The sequence below is a fragment of the Panthera onca genome, chromosome C2 (genome assembly GCF_046562875.1).
Source record: "Panthera onca isolate mPanOnc1 chromosome C2, mPanOnc1 haplotype 2, whole genome shotgun sequence".
Classification (NCBI taxonomy): Eukaryota; Metazoa; Chordata; class Mammalia; order Carnivora; family Felidae; genus Panthera; species Panthera onca.
Window position 1 is genome coordinate 25,066,941 of NC_138347.1, and position 17,062 is coordinate 25,084,002.

Consider the following 17,062-nt stretch of genomic DNA (forward strand, 5'->3'; position numbering starts at 1 on the left):
ACAGCTTTAAAGCAACAAATCCAAATAGTCACAGGGTGAGCATGACTGGAAAATTTAGACCATAAAGCCACAATCAATTTTTAAAAATATTTATAAGAGTTGTCCTATACTGTAGTAACCAAAACAGGTGTGCACATACAAGGACAGTTTCCACTATGAGGTTAGTAGGTTATGGTTTCGCAGTTAGGCCAATAGAAACCCAATAAATATGAATTACTATTTAAATAAAATCACATATTTTCGAGACTGTTAGTAAGAAGCTTGATGTCAGTGAGAGGGACAAAAGCTAAGAGAATTACGCTGCTGGAACTAATTTCCCATCAAGATGCAGCATGAAAAGCCAGTGGGGATTGTGGAAGAAGTTGCTGAATTTAGGAGCTTCCACATGAGACCTACTGAGAAAATACTAGTCTTTAGCTTCCAGCTTGGCTGCATGCTGGAAACAAACAGCTTAATTGAACTTTAAAAGTCCCAGCACAGGTAATATGTTAATTTGACATTGTCAAACAAAGTACCATTTCAGTTATAATGCTCACTTTCCTTTATAAACAGGAAGAATGGGTGTGTTCAGTAGATCACAATTTTAATTTATGGTTTTTAAGAAAGTAAAAGCCTCAGGCTCAGACCTAGACAAATACATATTTGTTTTTCCTTCAAGAATAATTTGATAACTTTGTATTTACTTTACTGATTTAAAGACTTTTTTTGGTTGTTCTAGGCCCTCTTTAAGAAATCTCTGGGCTATACCCCCATATCTATCTCTTATAATGGCCATATATTAACTCTTTCAGGCAAATTTGGGCTCTTCATTGTATATAAAGCCTTCTGGCACATAAACATTTCTATACCTTGGTTTTCTTTACTTTTTTTTCCTATTTTTTAAAAAAAATGTTTTATTTATTTTTGAGAGAGAGAGAGAGACAGAGAAAGAGAGAGAGAGAGATTCTGAGCAGGGGAGGGGCAGAGAGAGAGGGAGACAGAATCTGAAGCAGGCTCCAGGCTCTGCACTGCCAACACAGAGCCCAACGTGAGGCTGGAATCCAGGAACCATGAGATAATGACCTGAGGTGAAGTCCCATGAGTAAACAATTGAGTGACTCAGGTAACCCTACTCTTTTTTTTTAATTGTGCTGTCTTCTTGGCTAATTCTAGCTTTTTGGCTTTACACTAGATAGCACTGTTCAGTTATCACTACCCACCCCCGAACTTCGAAAGAATTTGTCATTTGAAAGTCATTATTATTAATATGCATGTGTTACATTTTTACAGTTTTCTATAGATTCCAACAGTTTAACTTTGAAATCATTTCCTGTGTGTGATACTTTTTTCTTTATATTGATTATAAGGACTTTTGTTGGCAGAGGTTTACATATGTTTGAATATTAAGTGCTACATCTGAAATGAAGAAAACAGCTAAGAATTTTTACACATAAATTATAATCTTTTATTTTCCAAAAATAATGTTTGTGTGAAATTTCATAATTCTCTGTGAGGGACTACACTATTGTTCCATATGTTAAGCATGGTTATTTTTCTAGCCTGTGAGATCTGCCTCTTTCCTAAAAATTAAAAATAATTTGCATGACGACTTAAACATTTAAGTCCAAGTTTTCTCTTAGAATATTCATTACAACAGGAGATGGCTAAGTGCTACATTTGACCATGCCAATGAATATTTGTTAAAATTTAGTTTGTCCATTTGACATTTGACTAATTTTATTTCCATGCATATACTGGAGGATTAAGTGCACATGCATCAGAAATAAAAAACAAACCAGAAGACTTCCTGAAATGACAATTAGTATTATTTTACAGTGCTTTTTATTGCAGCCAATTTTCTGATGTTGTTCTTTCTCTGTGACAAAATTACTAAATACATAATGGAATACATCAAGAAAATACTTAGAAATATTTTATTTTTTAAATACATTTTTCTCCTTCCTTTTTCCATTTTCTTTTCTTTTCTATTTTATTCCGAAGAGTCAAGGTAAGCTGAATTTTAGACATATGAGTCGAACTTTTTAAACAGACCCTGAAATGAATATATCTATATATATTACAAATATATAATATTGTGTGTGTGTGTGTATATATATATATATATATACAGTTTAAGAACTTAGGCCCAATATTCACTTATAATTATAGATTGAATTATTATAAATGCATTTTTTTCTAAAAACTGCTAAATTATTCCTTACAGTCTTATTAGTTATACAGAGCAAATTTTATTGCTTTTCATACACAGATGAGGAAAGCAATGTTACAATTATCTTATTTTCTTCCTCCTAGAGCTAGAAAACTGGCATACTGTCTCAGATTTTCTGGCTACAAGTGTGGGGCACCCTCGCTCTAAAGCACGCTGCTTCTCTCATCAATGTATATGTGACTGAAAGACATGTTGGGGGAGATTGAAAATCCATAGACACAAGACACTGAATCATCTTGCTTTTTAATCTATTTCTATTTTTGACTGTTAAGATCAACTCAGAATCTCATCTGAAATAAAGATACAAATATATTTTTATATCTGGGCTTATTTTTAGCGCAAAATGATGCTGTTGTACAATAGGTCTCATCTGACATGTACGTCATCTGCTGAAGTATATGTGCTGATATTTAGCACAATAACTGATATATAGTCTCCACAGGTGACTCAGAGAGAAGAACTTTCATTAGTTTTTATAAACTGTAACTTTGCCAAAGAAAGGCAAGATACCATACAGCTATAAGCCTAAGGATTGACTGTCCAAGTACATGTCTTTAGCTCCCTCAGGTCAATGTTTTTACAGTGATCAATTAAAATAATAACAGTAATAAACATTTTTAAATGAGGCAGTTTAGTTGCGTATCTCCATGTGCATTGCCAATAATGGTCTAGATCCTACAATGCATCTAATTTTTTCAAAAATGTAGGATGATGCTAATGCTCTCCGTATCCTACTAAAAATTCTATTTAATTCCTATCTGAGTCCAAGAAATATTTATGGCATGTAAGGTGTGGGGTTTTAACTATACTTCTCAAAATCATAGGTTCTGGGTGAGTTAACCATTCTGTTTTGTGGGATTTTCATCTTGACACTATGGTTGCAAATAATTTTATCTTGTTTATCTCCATTTTTAAAGGCTCATTTTGCTGTGTTGTTGAGAACAGACTGGAAGAGGTGATGGGAAAAGGCAGGAAGACTTCTCTGAAGACTATTACAGTCATTCCGGTGAGAGATGACTACATGGATGGAGTGAGAATTAGTCAGTGTTTGGATATGTTCTGGTGAAGATGGGGGAAGGGAAAAGATCATAGGCTTAGTTTGGCTCTCCTACTTTGAAATGCCTACACATCAAAGGAAGATTAGTAGACTGGCAGATATAGGGCTAGCATTCAGAAGGGGGACTTGAGACATGCACAGTTGTGACATGAGCAGGGTATGAAGTGCAGGTGACTACATAGAAAAGAAAGAGCAAAGACTGAGTGAGTCCTAATCCTAGCCTAGTCCTTAACTCTAGCCCTCATCTTTTTTTTTTTTTATGTTTCTTTATTTTGAAAGAGAGAGAGAGAGAGAGAGAGAGAGAACAGAATATGAGCAGGGGAGGGGCAGAGAGAGAGGGAGACATAGAATCCGAAGCAGGTTCCAGGCTCTGAGCTGTCAGCACAGAATTTCAGCTTTTAAATTCATCTTCACATTGTTCAGTTTTAACAAGAATCCTGTCAAGTCAATTTAGTTAGAATCTCTTGATATCTGATTGCTCCAATAGCTAACTGGATTCCTCATTCTCCACCACCCAAGTCATGTTTGATCACCCTGGCTTGCCTGCAGCAAAAATCCTGTTGGATTGGTTTAGCCAGAATCCCCTCACAACTCTGATGCTTCCTCTTAGTAATTTTCCATTCAGTGACTCCCACCCTGCTCTGTGGCTAGAAATTCCCACTTGCCCATGTTGTATTTGGAATTGAGTGTAATCTCTCACCCGTAGCCAAGATCCTTCTACAGTGGTCCCTGGGCCTCTTGTGATACTCTCCTTGAATAAAGCCTGCTTTGCCATCCCTGTCAAGTGTCATGAATAAATATATACATATTTTTTATTTTAGCAGAGGAAGGAGAGAAACCGGCATAAACACTTAGAAGGAGCACCAGTAAGGCAGCAGGAAAGCTGAGAGGTGTGGAGTCCTACAAGCCTAGTGAAGGTAATGCAATGAGTGCTGGTGCGTGTACTTTCTTGCAGGCCTGAGAAGTGATGATTTAATTTAGTACAGCGAAGGTGAAGAGGGATTCCTGTGGATTGGTGGACTGACAAACTGGGGGAGGTTGAAGAGAGAGTGGGAGGAGTGGCGACAATGTGGCAGTTACTTAAAAAAAAAAGTTTGCTGGGTGCCTAAGGCACTCAGTGGGTTAAACAACCAACTCCTGATTTGGGCTCAGGTCAGGATTTCACAGTTTCTGAGTTGGAGCCCCAATTGGGCTCTGTGCTGAGAGTGGGGATCCTCCTTGGGGTTCTCTCTCTCTCTTTCCCTCGGTCCCTCGCCTGCTCACTCTTTATCTCTCAAAATAAATTTAAAAAATTTTTAAAAATAATTAAAAGTTTTTCTGCAAAGGAGAGCCAGCAAAGGATACAGAGTGAGGAAAACAGGGTAAAAAATTGTTTTAAGATGGAAAATAAGAATTAGCATGTTATAGGTTATCAGGAGTGATTAATTAGGGAATGGAATTAATTACTGTAGAGTAGATAGTAGGAAGAATTTCTAGAATGCCAAAAATAGTATTACTGGAATTTTCAAACATTTTGCAAATAGTTTTTTTTTTTCCTTTTTCTTGCCCAAACCTCAAAATGGATTTCAAAAAAATCTGAAAGACCATTCTTTTCTCCCAAATATGTACTTCAAATTGTTCCAACTATGTCCTTCACAGCTATTGTCTCCTCTTTATTTATTTACTGTTTGTTCTGTTATAAGCAAACCTATTTAGAACATTTTCATTGCTTTCATTTTCCTTATCAAAGTGCCTCTGCTGACCTTCTTATACAAAGACTCTACAACAGTGCTATTAATGTGATATAAACTTTAATTCCCTCTATTGACATATTTAAGTCCATTTACAAAATGAGGGAATAGGTAAAATAAATTGTGAAAACATATTTTTGAATGGGATGATGAGGACCTAATAAACTTCCCCCAATCCCTTGTACTGTATTTGTAATTATTTTTAGCCACTATATTTAAATTGTGGTTTGCATAAGAATATTCCGACTCATTTTTAAGTAACTCAAAGCTGCAAAAATGCCCAGTTCATTTTAATGTCCTTCAAAGAAAATAACAGAAGTTTTCTTTCATACATGAAAGCATTCAATATTTATTTGAAATGGATTTTAATGCTTTATATTTTTACTCTCTGATATAAGAACCAATTTCTTTAACACAGATGGAAAGTAATTGATTCCTTCTGTGAAGAAAAGCTGAGTTGTTTATGCACATTTTCTCTGTGAACCTGTAATTTATACAAAAAATAGTTGTGTGGTTTTATTTATTTATTTATTTATTTATTTAGTGTGTGTGTGTGTGTGTGTGTGTGTGTGTGTCTCCTTTAGATGCAAATGATTGAGCTACATGCCAAAGACACTAGGCAAACTTCACTGTTACAACAGAACATCACTATACCACTACAGTCAGAACACTGTGCTTTATAAACTTTTACAGGAGGAGGATATGAAGATATCGTTTTTCCCCCCACACACAACATTTCTCTAATTCTTAACTTAAAATTTCATCTTTCCTTTATTTTTTTAGGCAGCCAGTCATTTATTTATTTTAAATTTATCTATTCATTTTTAAGAGAGGAAGAGAATGAGGAAGGGGCAGAAAGAGAGAGAAAGAGAGAGAATTACAAGCAGGCTCTGTGCTACCAGTGCAGAGCCCCAACTGGGGGCTCGAACCCACAAACTGTGAGATCAGGACCTGAGCCAAATTCAGAGGTCAGATGCTTAACAACTGAGCCACCCAAGTGCCCCTCATCTTTCTTTTAGAGCTCAGAGAACAGGAAAGTTAAGATTGCCCTGGTGAAGAAGACAGAAAAGGAGGAGAAACAAACTGAGGCAGAATAGGGTAGTGTTATCACAATGTCTGGAAAGACTGTATCCTGTGTAAAGCTGTAGGTTCTGATGGATGGAAATTAAGTACATACCCAATTTGTGGCAAAACTGTTGCTAACAAATTATTATCGGCTTCTTGAGGAAACCTGGGAAATATTCTTCGCATGCCTTTGTAAATATATATATTTTTTAAACAATTAAGTATACCTTTAAATTGACGTGATGGAGCTGTGACAATTTCGAATAAAGGCAATTTTCTAATTGTCATAAACCAGGCCAAAAGGAAAGTAGGACAAGATCTCTGTCTTTGCTGTCATGAATCATAAAGTAGCGAGTAGATATTAAATAAAATTAGGGGCGCCCGGGTGGCTCAGTCGGTTAAGCGTCTGACTTTGGCTTAAGTCATGATCTCACAGTTCGTGAGTTCAAGCCCCACATTGGGCTCTGCCCTGACAGCTCAGAGCCTGGAGCCTGCTTCAGATTCTGTGTCTCCCTCTCTCTGCCCCTTCCCCACTCACGCTCTGTCTCTCTCTGTCTCTTAAAATTAAATAAACATTAAAAAAATAAAATAAATAAATAAACATTAAAAACTAAAATTAGAAACTTATTAAATAATAAATGATAAGATTTGAAAGGCTGTACAAAAATAGCTGTAACTTTTGGGAAGGTATCTGATGGAAAGAAAGTTGAATTAAAAACAAATGATTTGCCCACAATTTTAAGTAGAAGACAACTATTATACAAAGTGCCATATATTTTAATAGGCCATAATTATACAGATTATTTGAAAACAGTGGTAAGTCATATAGTAAAATCACAGTGTATATTAAAAATGAAATGCTATTTATCAAAGTTAAATGCAGAAGCATGAAAAGCATACATTAGCATTAAAAGCAGCACAGTAGTTACACATTTTTAAAAATTAACTATGACAAATTTTGTGCCAATGGAAGAAATTATTTTTCTAATAAATTTTTCATGTTTCTATAAGATTGGCAATTTTCAAAACAACGCTAAGTAGACAAGATAGAAAGTGCATTCTCACAAATTATTTTGCTTATCAACAGCACTTTGGTCTGTGTGTCATTATAATTGTTGGTTATTACTAGGGAAAGTATTAATTACTTTCAGGAAATAATTGACACTTTACATATGTCAAAATATGCTTATGTTTATACATGCCTATTGAAAAGTCAAATTTTATGACACTGGTTTCTGTCTTTCAACTTTTTTTGCATATGATCTCTTTACATAGTATTATATCATAGTAATTCTTTCAAAAATGCTACAAAATAAAAACTGTTGATCTGTTTGGTTTTTTAAAGTAGGAACAATATTTCATTAAATATAATTTGAAAAAAAATGAAGTTGATCACTTTAAAATAATGTAGAGTAAAAGCAAATAGAAAACTGGAAAGATTTTTCTTCTGGGGTAAAAATAACATTTAAGCAAAGTTAACCCAATGTGGTTGGTGCAAATTTTCACCTTAATGAGAGTGGAAGGAAATTAATATCTTTTTTAATAATTTGATAACGTATTGCTAAATTAAAATTTATGTTCTTACACAGAAAATTTAGCAAGATTAAACAAGTTTCTCGATTACCATTGAAATGAAATAAGTAATGAAGAGATGGACAAACATTAAGCTAATTTTAAATACATTATATGAGGCAGGGTTTTTTAGAGAAACTGAACCAATATGATGTGTGAGAACGTGTAAGAGAGAGAGAGATTTATTTTAAAGAATTGGCTCACACATTGTGAAGACCGTCAGGTTGGAGACCAAGGGAAGAGCCATTCTTGCAGCTCACATTGGAAGGCTGTCTTCTGGCAGAAGTCCTTCTTACTGGAGCAGGTCTGTTTTTCCTTCCGATCAGGCCTTTATCTGGTTGGGTAGACCCACCCACATAATGGAGAGCAATCTGTTTTACTCGAAGTCCACCAATTTAAATGTGAATCTTATTAAAAATGCCTCACAGAAACATCCTGAATAATGGTTGACCACATATCCGGGCATCATGGCTCAGCCAGATGGACACATAAAACCAACCATTACCAATGTGATTTGGAAATTATCCCCCAAATTAGGTTTTACCAGAATTATATTAAAGTTAGTTTCATAGATGATCCTTAGCCATTACTTGAAGATAGAGTTCATAATAGTACTTCACAGGGAAAAGCCTAAAGGATTCAGAAATTAAATCAAAACTGTGAACTCTACATATTCCTTTTGTTATGAAACATAAAGGCTATGGACTTTTGCTGGAGAAAATCTAACAAAGTATCTTTTAATCAATGTTTATATATTTATTTTGAGGGAGATAGAGAGCAAGACAGAGGGAGAGAGAGAGAGAGAGAGAGAGAGAGAGAGAGAGAGAATCCCAAGCAGACTCCACGCTATCAGTGCAGAGCCAGACATGGGGCTCGATCCCATGAACCCTGAGATCATGACGAGCCAAAGTCAAGTCAGACACTTAACTGATTGAACCACCCAGGCGCCCCCAAAATCTAACAAAAGATTTTAGTGGAAACTCATATCTCACTAATTCTGGGCACTCAGTTTTGCCCATCAAGTTTGTCTCTTGATTTTCAAGGTATTCTTTCTCTTCAGCAATATTTCCAAGTAAACCTCCTTGAGATAGCCATCCTACCAACATACTTTCAGTCTTGCCTCCCATTCATAGATAAAAATATATGCTGTCAGATGAAAATGCCTACTGCTGGATCAAAGACTGGATCTATTACATGCCCACCTGATATTTCCTCCTTATTCTTATAACAATGAGAGAAATTCTGTCCTCCTATTGAAATCCAAGTTCCACATGTGTCCCTGGGACTGAATTGTCTCCTGCCTTCTCAAGGACCTTGTGCTATTTGATTTCTTTTCCTGAATATTTAATTGTTCCCTTTATACTGTTTTCTTCCCATCTATATTTAAACATATTTATGGCTCTTCTATAATTACAAATATAACCCTCCCTTGAACATGCATCTTGCAGCCATGGCTATATCATTTTCTGCCCAAATATGTCTTCAAACTTTGGGAAAAGATATATAATTGGTTTTCCAACTTCCTCCCCTCCGTCACAGTCCTATATAGTCAGCTGCTATGCTGTCCACCAGACAGCTCCACTGTAAGTCCTATGGATACCTCCAAACAAACTGTACTAGATTGAACAAATTAAGTAACTTTGCTGCATAATCCATCCATCTTTTCTTCATGTTCCCTAACTCAGGCAATGGCATCACCATTTACCAGGGCCAATATCTAAACATGAGCTCTTCTTTTTTCTCTTATCTATTTGACACCATATGCCATTAGTTTTGCCCATTAAATATGTCCATCTCAATCCTCCCAGTCACTGTCCTAATGCATCACCTCTTGCCAAGACTGCTGAATAACTTCCTGACTGACATCACCAACTAGTAGAGACCAGTTAATTATTGGTATTCAAAAAAAATGTTATTACACTCTAATTCCATCATCACAACACATTTCTAAGAAAAACTGGTGAGGCAGACAAAAATGGATGCAATGACGTGAGCTTCAGACCAACCATGCTTTTGCCTTCATGCTTATTCATGAGGAAACTATCAAAGAACAATACAGAGTCTCTTCTAGTGTCCTCAGAAAAAAGCAGAAGACATCCATCAGACTTTCTGGACATGATGGCTTTATGCCTTATGCCTGTATGCCTTAGTTACTTCTCATTGTTAGGGTCAGTTGAAGAAAACTCAAATCTCTGCCAAGTTTAGCTTTAGACCAAGCAGTTCTAGAGCTAACCAGTAGTTGCAGACTAAGCAGATGGTAAAATTCCTGGTTCTCTGACTTTTGGATTCATTCTTTATTTTTCACATTTACTCATAAAATTATTTTGCCCTTAATATTTTTCAGAAGGAGCCTTGAATGCCTGTGAAGAGTTCTGGTAGAACATATACAATACCTGGGACTTTGTATTTACTGAGAAATGGGAACATTTGGGTCCCCTGTTGTACATGCTTGGCAGAAGGGGCCAGTTTACAATTTTTACCTAATGAGCTGTCAACATCAACGTACAGACTTTTATCATCTGCCTGCTGCTTATTTCTGCCTGATCTCGTTATCCTCACTCTGGAGGGTTCCCTGTCACAGAAATCTTCTTCCAGTTCTGGAAGTAGCCACAGCTCTGTCTCACCTTTAAGCTTTTATTTATTTCCTCTTCCACTTTGAGCACTCATTTTTTTTGTTCATGAGATTATGCATCTTTCAAGCCTCAGCTTAAATACAATTTCCCCTACGTGGCACAGGGGAAATGTCTTTCTTTTATGCCCATAATATCTTGTGTGTTGTCTATCACCGTGCTGATTATGCTAAATTTTAATTTTGTATGTGTCAGCAGTCCCACTTGCTGGCAAGTGCCATTAGGACAGCATCTTTGTCTTTTTTCTTCATTGTACTATCCCCAGTACCTAGCACAATGCCTAACAGAATGGCTATTTAGCAAACATCTCTTGAATAACTGTATGCCAATAGTTTTAGGATGTGAAGTATGAGAGGGGAAAGGTCAACGGTAAGTAACCCGAAGAATATGAGCCAACTTTTATGTCAATGTATATATTGTCCTTTGTTCATCCTACAGATGCTGTATTTTATTTATCTGATATTAACGCAATAAGTCTGGTGCACTGATATATTTTCATTCTTGTTGATACTTTCCTTTTCCCTGCTGTCAAGGATCCAATAAGGTCAGTTCATTTAAAATTTAATGCATGAGGTGTCTAATCTCCATATGTTCAGGTATTTGGTGAAATATGGTTTGTTTGATTTGCAGATGCTCTGATATATTTATCTTCTTTAAAAATTTTTCAGAACAACGTATTTTTATTTTTAGTAGTGGTGCAGAAGCTTAGATAATGCAATTTTAAATATGAAGGTTTTTAGTATGTATTTTTGCATCTGACTGTAAGTGTTCACCAGAAAATAAGGAAATATATCTTCATGACCTAATAACTTATTCAAAAGCTGGCCTAGATTTTCTGATGCTCAAATTCATTATAAAATAAAAACAGTGAAAAGAACTTTTGCTATGAACACTAACATGCAAGGTAAACTTTTAATTCACAGTGAGCAGCAGTCAGATGACACCTTCTAGGGTCCATTAAAAAAAAAGATCTCTAGGCTTTTTAGTGAATTATGAAATGGTAATGAAAATTTGTCATCTAAAGTGAAATTTATTAGAAGATTATTTAATTCAACACATGTTTACTGAGCATCTTCCTTGTATAACGTATGAAACTCAAGTTTGAAAAACACAGGTTTTAGGGAAGACCCAACTATAAAGTTACCTATGTCTAGATATGAAATATTGAATTCCTAATTTGCTTCCTAAGCAATTGCACATATGGTATATGTCTCCTATTAGCACACATGTCACATTAAAAAAACACTGATAAATATGTGGATTTAAAACTGTACATATACATTAACACGTTATCCCATCATCATTTCACCACATTTTTATTGTGCATAATTTTAACCAATGCCCTCTTAATGGTCAGCTGAGTAGTCTTATGAACTCAGTCTAGAATACTTTTACTTGATGCAAACTCCAGCAAACATTTCCCTAATAGAGAGCGTACTTGCAATGTTGCTTCCCCTGACATACTGCATTCCATCTGGTTTTCAGAGTAGGAGTTGTGGAAAAATGCCAGTGCACACTGCTTCTGTCCAAGCAGTTCATTGATTTCTTTCATCTTCGGCTAGTTTGGGTAACTTGATGTAGTCCCCATAGCAATGGGTTGTCCTTTCAATTCCCAAGTGATTCCCGTTCAAAGGAAAGCTATTCCTCCCATATGGCAGCCCTAATAAATTAATAAAGGTAATAAGTGTCATGCCATCTGCACTTTATATGTGAAGGACATTAATCAGGGTAAGCCTCCCAGCTGGGTGTATCTTTAGTGTGTAGCCACCTGGAACACAAACAGTGTCATGGATCAATCGAGGCTATCAACACAGTCAGGACAAGATATGCATGAGCTAGCCATCCTGCATTAGGTTAATCTGCAGAGATTCCCGTTCAACACAGGCTAGCTTTTGTACTATACTGAACATCCATCCACGATTAATGATTTATATCTGAATAGGCAGCAGGTGAGTTCTTAAAAGTTTCAATTAACCAAATAAGAAACTTGCAAGTTAGTAATAATGGAAATACAGGAAACAAACTATATTTAATAGCATGGGAAAGGAAAAGTCACACACCAAAGAGAACTTGTGGAAAAATTAATGCTGAAAACTTTGGTTTAAGGATGCTTGGGTAGAAATGTTGCACCACATCTTGATGAAAACTGCTGAAGCACTAAGCATTTAGTGCTATTAATTTCCATCTGAGTACTGCTTTAGCTGCGTCCCACACATTTTTCATGTTATAGTTTCATTTTTACTCAGTTCAATATATTTTTTATTTCCCTTGAGGCATCCGTCTCTGACTAGTAGATTAGTTGACAAACTATTGTTTACTTCCCAAGTGTTTGAAGTTTTTCATATGATCTTTCTGCTATTGATTTCTAATTTGATTCCATTGTTATCAGAAAACATACCTGATGATGCCCATTCTTTTAACCGGTTGAGAATAGATTTATTGCCTGGGATATGGTCTATCTTGGTATATGTTCATAGGCACCTAATATCTACTCTACTTTCTTGAGGGTAAAGCGTTTGATAAATGTCGATTGTATCCTATTTATTGATGCCACTGTTAAGTTCTTCTATATCCTTCCTGATTTTTTGTCCTACCGTCTCAATTGTTGAGAAAAGGGTATTAAATCCTCCAACTACTTTCGTGCAAGTGTCTATCTTTTCCTTTCAGTTGTATAAGTTTGTTGCCTTATATATTTTGGTTCTTTTATTGGATCTTATGTTTCTTTGCTGAGACTGTATGTTTCCATGTATGTTTGTTTCAGTCAATTTTATAATTATTCTTTACTTGAGTTATTGTTTTGATTACTGCTTTAAACTATTTTCAGGTGATTCTAACATATCTTATCATATCTGTGTTGCCTTTTCTCATTTGAGTTGAGAACCTCCTAGTTCTTGGTATAATGAATGATTTTTTAATGAAACCTGGACATTTTGAGTATTATATTATGAGACTCTGGCTCTCATTTAAATATTATATTTCATCTGGACTCTTTTGATATCAATTTGGTGGTGAGGAAGCTATACTTCACCTCTTAGTGAGAGTAGGAATGGGAATCCAGGCTTCCTGCCTGGTCTTTACTGATACTGCCCAAGTTAGACAGCTCATTACTACCTGCAAAGGATAAATATCTTGGCTTCCTATATGACCTTCTCTGTCATCACCCCAGTAAGGTAGTTGAGGGTGCGTTATTTCAGCCTGAGTGTGGAAGGCTAGAGTCCCCTGCTAGGCATTTGCTAGTGCACTGGAAATGGGGGCTCTTCCAGCCCTTCCTCCCACATTACACATGCATTACTCTTACTTGCTGCAAGAGTAGAGTGATTATTGTATCAAAGTGTTTTGGCTTTCTAGGTGAACCCTTTATTGGTTCTTTAGCTAAAATCAAACAATATTTTGTTGGGGCTCTTTTTTTTCTTCTTCTTCTTCTTTTAGCTGGTCTCTTTGGCCCTTCTGGGTTACCAGTTTCTCCAGCACCAATGATGGGATATACTTGCCAAAAGGAAACCCTAGAAATGTCACTTCTGTGTCATTCCCTGGGTCCTGACAATTCTAGCTGTTCTGACTTATATGTCCTATCTTTCAGAGTCTTTTATATTCATTTTATATATAACTTACAGGATTTTAGTTGGTCTTAGTGGGAGGTACAGGGAAAAATATTTCTACTCTGTGTTCACTGAAGCACAACCTCAATTTACTTATGTAAGTAATATATATATACTTATGTTTACTTATGTTTCATGATATAATAAAACATATCTTTGGAATAAGTGTAATCATTTTTAGTTAATGTTTAATGATAATTATGAAAAAGATGATGAGGCAGATTTGACTTCTAAGATGTCACATCAAAAATATCTCTATCGAAAAACAAATAACCCAGTGAAGAAATGGGCAGAAAACATGAATAGACACTTCTCTAAAGAAGACATCCGGATGGCCAACAGGCACATGAAAAGATGCTCAATGTCGCTCCTCATCAGGGAAATACAAATCAAAACCACACTCAGATAACACCTCACGCCAGTCAGAGTGGCTAAAATGAACAAATCAGGAGACTATAGATGCTGGAGAGGATGTGGAGAAACGGGAACCCTCTTGCACTGTTGGTGGGAATGCAAATTGGTGCAGCCACTCTGGAAAACAGTGTCGAGGTTCCTCAAAAAATTAAAAATAGACCTACCCTATGACCCAGCAATAGCACTGCTAGGAATTTACCCAAGGGATACAAGAGTACTGATGCATAGGGGCACTTGTACCCCAATGTTTATAGCAGCACTCTCAACAATAGCCAAATTATGAAAAGAGCCTGAATGTCCATCAACTGATGAATGGATAGAGAAATTGTGGTTTATATACACAATGGAGTACTACGTGGCAATGAGAAAGAACGAAATATGGCCCTTTGTAGCAACATGGATGGAACTGGAGAGTGTGATGCTAAGTGAAATAAGCCATACAGAGAAAGACAGATACCATATGGTTTCACTCTTAGGTGGATCCTGAGAAACTTAACAGAAATCCATGGGGGAGGGGAAGGAAAAAAAAAGAGGTTAGAGTGGAAGAGAGCCAAAGCATAAGAGACTCTTAAAAACTGAGAACAAACTGAGGGTTGATGGGGGATGGGAGGGAGGAGAGGGTGGGTGATGGGTATTGAGGAGGGCACCTTTTTGGATGAGCACTGGGTGTTGTATGGAAACCAATTTGACAATAAACTTCATATATTGAAAAAAAATATCTCTAGCATACTACTAAAATGGCACTATCTTCAATTTGTTATTAAATGCAATATATATATATGTATATATATAATAAAATAAATTATAATGTATAATGAAATTACATAAAACAAGTGTTACCTAGACAAAACTATGGAATAAATGGAAAAGAGCATGAGATGAACTACATTTGTAGGATGAAAAAAGTCTCTAGAAGAAAGAAAAAGATAATAGTTTAAAAACTACAACCTGTACCCAGATAGTCCACATTCATAAGCCAGGTGTCAATGGTTTTGAATGGCCAGAAACAAGTAGTTACTTCTATGTATATTAAGTGGAAACTAACCTGAACATTTAAAAATCGTCAAGTTCCTTTGAGAAACATGTTAGTATATTTATCATTTTTTAATAAAAAAACTTATTTGGATTATCCATTATATTTGTCATCATTCGCATTGCAAGTTCCCTGAAGACATGAAACTAAGACATAAGCTTTCTTTTTTTTCACAGGGAGATGCCAAAGTTTTTATAATAAGGACGTTTGCTATTTATGTACTTCTTAGGATACTTTAAAAATGATGAAAGGGCAAGTATAGGTTTATTTAACAGTGTATTTCACACAACTTTATTTGAAAATATTTGATTTCCAGACATATAATTGCCTCTGTACAAAGTACTAGTGTTTCAAAATCATGTGTCCAATATGTAAAATCTATGTCCTTTTAAACTTATTTCTTCCATAGAAATCCAAGTGATAACCAGTTATAGGTTAATTTTTTATCAACCTAGGTCACTGGGTATTTTTTTTCAGGTAAATACTATAGAGAATTTTTTGAAAAATTAACCTAGCATCTTATAAGCTGAAATATATATGGAAAGTAATTTTTATGACAAATAGAAGTGATAAACTGGGATAATTCAATTATGTTTGTGCAATATTCATCATTTATATTAATAATAATGGCTCTTAAAGTGGCAAGGAGGAAAAATGTCATCATTATTTTAACAGTACATCAAAAGTAAATGGAACTTAGAGAAAATTTGAATTTTAGTTCGTGAAGTATTGATTTCTTTTCAGGGATAGTGTAGAGGAAAGAAGATGGAGACACTTATCTTTGAAGCACACTATGTTATAGACTTAAAAACATTTGGGAAAAAAACATTAATAGCAAAAAGTTCATTTTTAAGACAAAATTCATGGGGAAAACATTTCGTTTATATAATTCTATGTTAGTACTAGTAAGAATATAAAGTCATTTTGTTTAAAAAAAATTTTAATGTTTATTTATTTTTGAGAGACAGAGCATGAGCAGGGGAGGGGCAGAGAGAGAGGGACACACAGAATCTGAAGCAGGCTTCAGGTTCTGAGCTTTTAGCACAGAGCCCGATGTGGAGCTGGAACTCATAGACCGCAAGTTCATGACCTGAACTGAAGTCAAATGCTCAACCCACTGGGCCACCCTAAAATCATTTTGTTTCAAATAAAACTCATTATTAGTTAAAATATTTTTTTTAATTTTCTATAATAAAACCAATTCTTCAGTGCTTTTACTTCAAAGTTATTTGAAATTTATAATTCTTGTAAAACAAATTTGAGTTAATGAAAGAAAGAGCAGATATTTCAACTGATATCGAAATCACATAATTAATCATTCTAATATTTTCACTTATCCAAATATATTGGTATCTTTAAAAGTTACCAAGCCATGAAATTGAAGACATTTGGAAATTCACTGTCTAGAAAGTTTTCCTGAAACTTGGCAGGTTTTTAGCAGTCATTAGTTGAAATAAATATTCATAGATTTTCTACTGTTATTTGATAAACTTGTTTGATGCTCCAAGGTAAAAGGTGGAGAATTAGAATAACTTAAATTTGATTACCATCTATGTATGTAAAAGACACATACATATCGTAGCTCTTTCTGTTGCTACTGTAGATATTCTTATATGTTTGTATATGTAGTTTTATTTTTGGTGGAAAGAACCTTTAAGTGTAGACATTCCATTGGGTACTATCCGTGGTCTTATCATCTCTATTTCCTTTTGCACAGTCTCCATAGACCATAATGTCACTAGTCCTGGCTCTG

The 17,062-nt window shown here is 35.3% G+C and overlaps 1 long non-coding RNA gene across 1 annotated transcript in view; it reads left to right on the forward strand.

The window, feature by feature from the left end:
- LOC132683886 (uncharacterized) overlaps positions 1-13,949 on the forward strand; it is a 32,087-nt gene extending 18,138 nt beyond the window's left edge. Inside the window, exons 2-3 of the long non-coding RNA XR_009612451.3 lie at positions 3,127-3,249; positions 4,088-13,949. This is a non-coding gene — a long non-coding RNA (uncharacterized LOC132683886). The remainder of the gene's footprint in view (positions 1-3,126; positions 3,250-4,087) is intronic.
- Positions 13,950-17,062: the final 3,113 nt, after the last annotated feature.